Below are 10,584 nucleotides of genomic sequence, written 5' to 3'. Positions count from 1 at the left end.
GCCAAATTCATATCCTATGTAATGCTTATGGAACTGCTCCACTCCGGAACAATCTGTGGCTTCTGGAACAATCTGTGATCAGAAAACTTAGAAATGGAAATGAGTAAAGCCTGTAACACACTACACTGTGTCTTCTCTTAGTCTACTGAGTATTAACCTTCCCGTCACCCCCAAATGGGTCTAGTGCAAATCACTAGCAAATCACTCTTCTACGGTAGGCAGTGCTGGACTGGCCACTCGGGGGGAGAAAAGAAATAAAGCCCAGTCCTTGTCATTATTCATTTAAGAACATCATATATGTTTTGGGGGCACCTGGGTGGCTCAGTCAGTTGAGCATCCAACTTTGGCTCAGGTCATGATCTCACCGTTCACGATTTCAAGCCCCACGTCGGGCTCTGTGCTGACAGCTCAGAGCCTGCTTTGGATTCTCTCTCTCTCTCTGTGCCCCTTCCCTACTTGCACTCTCTCAAAAACACACATAAAAAGAGCATCATATATGGTTAAGAACATAGACACAGCAGTCTCTTAAGTAGATCAGAACAACGTTGATTAGACAGATGGCCAGGAGCAGGGCTGGACAGAAAGAGGGACATGAGGGAGCACCACAGAGCACCTCCTGCTGGCCAGGTAACCAGGGCAGGGCTGGGCCAACCTTGGAAGGAGAAATGGAGGCTGGGTCCAAATGGCTTCTCTTTGCCTCCCATGAGACATGAAGGAAGGACACGAGGAGGCTGACCATTGACTTATTGTGTCCCCAAGAACATGCTCTTCTAAATGAAAGGTGCTGCTTTACAGGGGCAGTGGAGGGAGAGGGGCTAGTGGTGTGAGGCACAGTGCAGTGAGGATAAGCTGGCGTCCCCGACAGGGAGTGTGAGTTTAGAGCTGAACAGGAGGTGGACTGGTACCAGCGCTACCCCTAGAAGGCATGCTAATGGATCCACATTCCCCCCGCCCGTCCCTCCCCTACCAGCGTGCAAACAGGCCATGGCATCTGGCGTCCCGTCTGGCTCTAGGACCCAGGACCATGCCTCTCTGCTTCCATTTGCTCAACTGAATAAGGAGAATAGTGAGGTGGCAGACCTCCACATTTTGTTTTTTTAATGTTTTATTTTCTTTATTTTTGATACAGAGAGAGACAGAGCATGAGAGGGGGAGGGGCAGAGAGAGAAGGAGACACAGAACTGGAAGCAGCTCCAGGCTCTGAGCTGTCAGCACAGAGCCTGATGCGGGGCTCGAACCCACGAATGTGAGATGTGACCTGAGCCGAAGCCAGAGGCTTAACCGACTAAGCCACCCAGGCGCCCCCAGACCTCCACATTTTGTTTTGGCCTGCCCAGGGACTCCCCCTTCTGCTAGTAGCAGCACCTGGATGGCCTCCGGAGACCCGTCCCTTCTCGGCTCTTGTGTCATTTGCCCGGGAGGGGAATGACCAATGACTCCAGCCACAGTGATTGGCTCAGGGTTGGGAATGAGCCAAAGTTGGTCCGGCCAGGCTGGAGAGGCCAAGCTCCAGACTTTTACTGAAATACTAGTGGGAAAGGACCTTGTTTTCTACTAGGCTACTAAATCGGCCAGGTCTAAGCCTGGGGGTGCTGGCCACCATTGCCTCTTTGCCAGTTCTTGGGAGGCAGTTGGTCTGTGAATGAAGGCAACACAGAAGAAAGCTAAAGATGGAGGCAAAGGCCAGGGGTGGGGGAGAGAAGGAGGGAGGCAGGGGAGACAGTGCACGCACAGATGCTATTGTTTGAGGTCCTCTGAACCCACCCCTTGAACTTCTTCTATGAACCAATGAATTCCCTTTTTGTTTTTGGTTTATTCGAGAGCCGCACAAATGTGTGTTGTTTTCTATTTTCCTCTAAACCTAAGCTTCTCGGGATCTGCAAACCGTGGACGATACTGGCCAGGCTTGGCCCAGTGGTGCTGTTGGGTAGGATCGGGTAGAACAGACAGACCGACAAGCCCTTTGCAAATCAAAAGGCTGTGCACTTGTACCAACCAAATGATTCTGAGTCAATGGTGCTGGCAAATCAAGATGATCTTGGGAATTCTTTGTAGACTTTTTTTTAATGCTTATTTTTGAGAAAGAGAGGGAGGGAATGAGAACAGTGGGGGAGAGGGGAAGAGAGAGAGGAAGAGAGAGAGAGAAGGAGAGAGAGAGAGGATCTGAAGCAGGCTCTGTGCTGACAGCAGAGAGCCCAGATGTGGGGCTCACACTCACCAACAAATGAGTGCATGACCAGAGCCAAAGTTGGTCACAGCTGACGGAGCTACCCAGGTGTCCCTGTCTGGGGAATTCTAAGTAGGGCAGGAATGTTGCAGATGTTTCCAGTCCATTTCCTGTTCAGCTCTAACTTTTTTCCTTTTTCTGTTTTTTACTTTTTTGAAATACAATACCAAATTCCTTAAAAGAAATTTTTTTTCCTATAAGAGAAGCACTAAGCAGGCCCTGTGGGGAGCTCCGCAAATTGAATTTGGGTTCCTAAAGGTTTCTGACTGGTAGGAAAAATGAGTCATTGGATGGAGGAAGGGTTTAGGTTATATTAGAATTTGCTGATGCTTGATCTGGAAAATTCTTCAGCCACTGAAATGGGAGAGAGAATGTCATTGGTTAGTTTCATGAAGGCAGGGGACATGAGGACACGGGCAGCTGGGTCAGACCTCCTCCCTGGTCACCCCACCCCGCTCTTCTGGTTCCTTCTCTGAAGGAATTTGGGTGCAGCTAGGACATTTTCTAGATCAATCTCTGAAGGAAAAGGACAATGCTAGTTAAACTGGCCCCTCCCCCCCCCCCCACACAATCTTCTAGAGATCTGGAGAAGGAATTCACAACCTCATGCTTCTCAGGATACTGTTAAGGGGCTTTCCTGGCCCTTGTCTGTCTCGAATGTTTCAACTGTTGCCTTCCAAATCAGGAAAAGAACAAAGATGTGGAGGGGCGACTGGGGGGCTCAGTCGGTTAAGCGTCCAACTTCGGATCAGGTCATGATCTCGCGGTTTGTGAGCTTGAACCCCCAGTCGGGCTCTGTGCTGACAGCTCAGAGCCTGAAGCCTGCTTCAGATTCTCTCTCTCTCAAAAATAAAATAAAACCATTAAAAAAACCAGCAGCGCAAACATGTGGAGAGGCTGGCCGAGGTATGGGGAAGGCCTCTAACACTCGAAATCTGATGGACCCATTGTCCTGAAACTGTGGGCGGGTGCGGGTTTGAGTCCCCATCACACTGACACCTACATTCTAGGCTTTCAGTTCCGTTCCTGCTGTGCCGTATGTGCTCAGTTCATACATGCAACTCCACATATAAAGCAATTCCCCATTTTTCCAGTGAAAAGACTGAGAATATCCCCCCAAAAAAACCAACCAACTAACCAGCCAAAAGCTAATGTTTCTGGCCAACTCAAATATATAAATTTGTAGAGAAATAGTCGAGTCTATAATACTTTTTATTTTTTTAATGTTTATTTGTTTTTGAGAAAGAGAGAGAGACAAAGCATGAGTGGGGGAGGGGCAGAGAGAGAGAGGGAGACCCAAAAACCGAAGCAGGCTCCAGGCTCTGAGCTGTCCACACAGAGCCCAATGCAGCGCTCGAACTCACGAACTGTGAGATCGTGACCTGAGCCGAAGTTGGATGCTTAACCGCCTGAGCCACTGGGTGCCCCGGTTTGTAATATTTTTTAAACATGCACTCCCCTATCTAAAGTCGCATATTATGAAAATGTGTCTACTGATTTAGAACTTTGCTCTTTCCCGCCTCAGGTTTTTGGAGCCATTTTATTCAGGTTCCGCTGGGGGTCCCTTGACATCGGTGTCTCTCTTCTGTCTCCTCTGAGTCTTCCGACAGCTCACTGCCTCCGCCGGCGCTGCTGGAGATACAGACTCCTCTGAAGCTGTGCACAACACTGTCATCGGAGACCCGGGGAACAATTCCTCTTGCGGATACATATTCACGACCTCCACATCATAAGTACTGGCTGTGTTGCTCTTTTTTGGCTTAAAAAACACACGCCTGTTACAGTTCTGGAGGTCAGAGTGTCTACCCGCTTTCACTGGCCTGAAATCAAAGCGTCAGCAAGTCTGCTATCCTTCTGGAGGCTCGAGGGGAAGATCCATTTCCTTGACTTTTTCAACTTCCTGGGACTGCTGCCTTCCCAGCCCCACGGTCCTGCACTACTCTGTGTCACTCTGGTCTCTGCTTCTGTTGTCACCTCTCCCCTGGCCTCTTGCCCCTCTCTTATGAGGACCCTTGTGACGACCTGGGCCCACCTGGGCAGTCCAGGACAATCTCCCCTTCTCGGGGTCCCACATCACACCTGTGGTATCCCTTTTGCCGTGTAAGGTCCATCTTCACAGGCTCCAGGGACTAGGACAGGGACATCTTGGGGGACTGTTGTTCTGCTCATGACAGAGACGGAGCGGCTGTGGAACCTCAGCAGAGGCTCCCTGTTTGAGCTCATTCCCCAGTGCAATGTTGAATTGGGTCTGAAAGCCCAGGATGGGTGGAGGGAAGCGTCCAGATTGCCAGAGCTCGGTGGAGACCGGGCAGGTGACCAGCCCTGTTAAGTGACATGCCTTGCTTCTTAGGGATCTTTAAAAACTTGTGTTTTGGGGCGCTCCAGCAGGTTCAGGGGTCCCTGAAAGGATGGACGGTGTCGGCACGAGAGAGAGAGACGAGAGAGCCTCACGTTTCTTTTTTTTTTTTGATCACCAGGCAGCCATCTCTGCTCTGTCTGCTTTGGTGTCTTTTTTTATTGATCAAGCAATAACATGACATCAGAAAATAGGACTTTACAGCGACTAATTCTTAGTGATAAGGTGCTTTAATCATCGCAAGTGTACAGAAACAAGTTACAGAAGTGTTCTTCAGAACCATCGCATTTGTTCTTGGCACCGGGCTCCCGGAGTAAGAACGTAGCAAACCTGTCTTGTTTTGTACCGGTTGGTTATTGGCCAATATTTATAACTTTGCTTTTTAATTAACAAGTTACAACCAAATCATGTAATGTACTTACAGTGAATTTGAGTAAAATTTGTAACTAGGAACATAACAGGATGTTTTTAGTAGAAAACGGGATTAACATACATATTATTAAAGTTAGTAAAGCTTAGATTAAAACAGAGGCTAAGTTGTATATAGACAGGCTAAGAGTTATTGTGATTGGCTTATAAACTACAAGAGAGGGAAAAAAAGTTTATTAACAAGTTGCTTGAGAAGGTCCTTTTTTTTGATGCAGGCACAGTGGGGGCCCTGTGTGTTTGGCCTTGGACCTGAGTTTCCCACATTCTTTTCCATCCTCATAACTGAAGTCAGTACAAGGGAGGGTATTTGCTGAACGTAGACTTTGGGAGGGGATCACATTCCGGCCTTGTCTTTTACTTCTAATCTCCAGTTCAGGCTCCAATTTTCTTCGGACCAGACTCAAATGGACTATGTTTTTGACCTTGCTTTTATTTCTTATCTCCAAATTAGGCTCCCTTTCTCCGGGCCAGACTCAAATGCAATTTTTGTGTTTTTAACCCCTTTGAGTCTATGTTCTGGGTCTGCAAGGCTCATGAGAAGGGGCTTTTGTCAAACATTTATAATGTTTTGATCTAAAATCTCTTATGCAGGGACAGGAAAATGTTATTTCTCATGGGGTAACTGTGTGGGGAATATCGGTCTGGTCTGGATCACCGTGAGGCCTAATTAATGACAACAGGCTTATTTTCAACATGAGCAGTAGTAGCAGAAGGAGATACCAGTTTCACCTCTCATGGCAGGAGCTGGGCAAACGTCTGCCATTTCCTCGCTGTGACTGTGTCATCCAGCAAGACCGATGCGGCTCCCAGAAGAACACCTTTGGAATCAGGATGCATCTTTAAATGGTTTGCATGTCAAAGTTCCGCTAGCACCACTACCCACCCCCATCCCCACCTTCTTAGCCGAATGGAGAGCCTTAGAGCTGATGAAAATGGTAGTGTGTTTATGTTCCAGACTACCACGTGGGCTGCCAATCCCACGTGTGAGGCCGAGACCCAGTTCTTCTTGTTCAGTCCTCTATGTCCTGGTTACTAGGTAAAGGCCATGACCTGCTTGAAGTGAGTTTTTCTTTAAAGTTTTTATTTATTTATTTTGAGAGAGGGGCGGAGAGAGAGAGGGAGTGAGAGAGAATCCCAAGCACTGTCAGCGTAGAGCCTGATACGGGGCTTGATCCTTCCAACTGCGAGATCATGACTTGGACCGAAATCAGGAGTTGGACGCCCAGCCACCTGAGCCACGCGGCGCCCCTGAAGTCGTTTTTCAGCTGTGGGTCCAGTCTCAGCCCCTGCGCCCACCACAATCCCTTCCCAAGCCTCGAGGCCCCTGTGGCGTGCGGGACTCGTGGTCCCGCCCATGCCATCATCCTCTAGCAAGCCAGGTTCCAACCCCCGAGGTACTGGATCTGGAGGAAATGGGCTGTTGGACGTGGGGTGAGGGTCCTGGAGTTGGACCAGGCCTGCGTGTGACACAGGGGTGGGGGGGAGGGCTTGGCGGTGCCCCGCAGCCTGACTCCACTGGTACCGGGGAGGGAGCACCGGGTTCCAGGCTCTGGGCAGCAAACAGCTGAGTTGTCGGTCTTGCAGAGCTGGTACGGACCACTGGAGAACCCTAGTTTTTAACCAGACGGGCTAGGGCGTCTGAAGCTCAGACCTCCTGCCCTCCTCGGTGTGGATGACTCTTCACCCTGCAGGGGTGACGGAGGCGAGCGCCAGCCCAGCAGAGACGCCTCGTGAGGCCGTGGCCACGGCTTGCTCTGCCCTAAGAGCCGTTCTGGCTACACCAAGGCAGAAGTGGGACATTTGGCCCGTGGGCTTCAGAGCCAGACTACAAGGTTAGCCTGGGACATTTCTGCCCCTCAGTTTCTCCACCTGTAAAGTGGGGCTTAGAATATCACCTTTTTTATATTATTGTGAGGGTTCAGTGAATTTACAACTGTGAAACACGGAGAACAATATCTGGTGAATAAGAGCTCAGAAAATGCTAACTATTGATATTTGAAGCATCTAATAATTTTGATTTTATCTATTTTATGTAGATTAGATAATTTACTTTTATTTAAAATTTTTTTTTAATGTTTTATTTTGTTTTTGATACAGAGAGACACAGAGCATGCGAGGGGGAGGGGCAGAGAGAGGAGACACCGCACTGGAAGCAGGCTCCAGGCTCTGAGCTAGCTGTCAGCGGGGCTCAAACCCACGAACGTGAGATCTGACCTGAGCCGAAGTCGGAGGTTTAACCGACTGAGCCACCCAGGCGCCCCCGATAATTTACTTTTAGAAGTCAGTTTAGTAATAGCTCTTCTGCATCTCTGGGAAAAACTATTGTCCTGTAACAGTGACATATGTCAGCCATGCCTAAGTTTGGTTCATTCATGCGTTCCTTCCTTCCACACTGAGTTTTGTCAACCCACCAGTGACAATTTTGGTCTCTTTCCACACTGTTGCTTCAAACCCAGCAGGAATCCAATTTGAATGGCTCCCTTCCATTTGAATGGTGGCATCTCAAGGGGGAGGGGCAGGGGGGTCCAGCGCACTCTTCTCACAGGGGAGGAAGAGGAGCCCTCCCGCCCCCTCCCCCTCCCCCTCCCCCCCCATCCCCAGGCCACAGGGAGTGACGGCAGCAGCACTCCACTCAGGTCTCCTCGCCCCAGAACTGGTCAGCGGTCCCGGGGGAGGGGGAGGGGGCGGCTGTGCGCCCAGCTGCCCTCTCAGCACCTTCCACAGTCAGCACTCACTCTCAGCTAAAGGTGGCCCCCGTCCTTTGCTGGTGGCAGTTACAGAGTCACCGGTTGGAAGGCTGCCCTAAGCCTGCTCCCTCCTGCTGTAATTCCCTGCAAATAATCTCCCCAGGCCGGCCTTAGCCTACTTCCCGGGGCTGGACGGCACATGAGGTAAGCCACTTGACTTAGCAGCAGAGTGGCCAGGCGCTGTCCCCAGCACACTCCACGTGGGAGGGTGGCTGCTGGTGGCCCTGTTTCACCGGCCAGCAAGGCCCAGGCTGTGTGGCCCCGGGGTGGTGGTGGGGTGGGTGCTGACAGATACCACCATGAAACTTTGACCGTGGGAAGATTAGGCCCCCCGCTGTGAGACATTAATTATTTCTGAGGCTGTCCGCCTTCCTGGGGCTGCGCTGCGGCGGGAGGGGAACGTCTGTTAGTGTCCCCCAGGTGACAGGTGGCACGGGCCTGCTCACCGCCGCAAAGGCTGGCTTGCAAACGAGCTGTGGAGCCCACCGGGCTTGGGTCCTGGGCACCCCGGCTCAGGCCAGCCTGGGGGACGCAGCCGGCTGCTCCGGGTCGAGGTGACTCCATTCATCAGAGGCTAGGGGAGAGGTGTATTCATTCAACAAACACCAATAAAGCCCCTACTGTGTGCCAGGCACTGTTGCAAGAGGCTCACAAGTGTTGGTTGTCACAGCAACACGGGGAAGTGGGTTCTATTACTGGCCACAGTTCCCCAGTTTACAGATGGGAAGACTAAGGCACAGAGAAATGAAGGTACTGGCCAAGGTCACGCAGGAAGGAGGTTGTCAGAGCAGGGATTTGAACCCACATCATGTCTTCAAAACGCTCATGTGCTTTTTGTTGTTGTTGTTGTTATTTGTGAGCAACAGAGACAGAGCATAAGCAGGGGAGGGACAGAGAGAGAGGGAGACACAGAATCCGAAGCAGGATCCAGGCTCCGAGCTGTCAGCACAGAGCCTGACACTGGGCTTGAACTCACAAACCGTAAGATCATGACCTTAGTTGAAGTTGGACGTTTACCCAACTGGGCCACTGAGGCGCCCCCAAAACGCTCATGTTCTTAATCACTGCCCTGTACAGTCCTGCTAACTGTTGCTCCCCATGCAGCCCACAGAGATGGCGGGGGTGGGAACGCTCTCTGTCCCAGAGACACCGACTGGAACGGCAATGCCTGACATGTGAGGCACAGAGGCAGCAGGTGCAGTGCAGATAAAGCTCTCGGGACTTCAGAGAAAGAGAAGTAACATTTAATTTATTGATTTAATGAACTAAAATTTTTTTGCTGAGCAGCGTTTGCTCACTTGTTTATTGCCTGTCTCCATACTAGAAAGTCATTTCCCGGGGCGCCTGGGTGGCTCAGTTGGTTAAGCATCCGCCTCTTGATCTCAGCTCAGGTTATGATCTCATGGTTCGTGGGTTTGAGCCCCGTGTGAGGCTTCGCTCTGACGGAGCAGAGTCTGCTTGGGATTGTCTCTCTCCCCGTCTCCCTCTACCCCTCCCCTGTTCATGTGTGTGTGCTCTCTCTCAAAATAAATAAACTTAAAAAAAATTTCCATAAGAGCAGGAACTTTTGTCTTGTCACCTCTGTATCCCCAGCACTTATTTTAATTTTTTTAAAGAAGTTTATTTATTTATTTATTTATTTATTTATTTATTTATTTATTTATTTAGAGAGTGTGAGGGAGAGGCAGAAAGTGAGAGAGAGAGAGAGACAATCCCAAGCAGGCTCTGCACTGTCAGCCTGGAGCCTGACACCAAGCTTGATCTCATGACCCTGGGATCATGACCTGGGCTGAAATCAAGAGTCGGATGCTCAACCGACTGAGCCTCTCACACCCCCGCTGCCCATCCCGGCTTCCCTGGGTCCCCGACATTTATAATAGCACCTAGAATGTAGCAGGTGCTCAATGTGTATTTACTGTTTAATAATTGTGGGAAGTTCAAGATGGCACGAGTCCTTTGCTAATTGTCCTGCCGGAAGGGAGTGTAATTGCCCACACTCTGCATCCAGCCTTGCCTGACCCACGTGCTGGACCGACAGAACGTGGTGGTCCTGGGACCCCCCAGGCTCAGGCATTAGAAGCATTCGAGGATACGTCTGGGCTTTTGGAACTCCTACTCGGAGCTGCTTCTTCTCAGAACCTTGGTTTCTTGCTTTGGGGAGCCCTAGGGTTCCGACCAACAGCCGCAGCTGAGCTCCTGGATCATCCTCCTGCTGGCCGGGACGGAGAGCCGATTTGGACTCCGGCCCAGATGAGCATCCTCATGGCTGGAGCTCCAGCCAATAGATGGTTGCAAATACAGGAGACCCGTGTGAGCACTTCCCAGCGGAGCCGCGTCAGTCAGTGCCGTGAAGCCCGAGAGAGAACGTGAGAGACGGTTCTGATGTTGGAGGGGAGGGGACCTACCTGTTCATGGCATTGTCGCGGGACAGTGACGTCTGGGTGACCTTTACTCTGTTTACATTTTAAAGGATTGTTCCCATTCTTTACAATGAATGTATATTATTTATATGATTACCTATAATAAGCAAGGTGTTGAGGGTGGGAGGGAGAAAAATTATAAATTAAATTCAAGGTTCATCTACAACAAGGTGGGTGGCCTTGAAGGCTACTGTGGCTATTCTGTTAAGGCGAGGGGAGGCCGGGGGATTAAAAAGGCTGGAATGCTCATCACCAGGCCTCTGTTGAGAGCCTGGCGCAGGTGAGGTTAAGGAACTTGCCCAATGTTGCGAGATTAGTGTATCAGTCAGGAATCGTCTTTGCAACAGAAACTAACTCTAGCTTATTTAAACAGAAAAGAAATTTATTAAAAGGTCATTGAACATC

This window comes from Suricata suricatta, chromosome 9, assembly GCF_006229205.1.
Source record: "Suricata suricatta isolate VVHF042 chromosome 9, meerkat_22Aug2017_6uvM2_HiC, whole genome shotgun sequence".
NCBI lineage: Eukaryota > Metazoa > Chordata > Mammalia > Carnivora > Herpestidae > Suricata > Suricata suricatta.
This window is presented reverse-complemented; position numbering follows the sequence as displayed.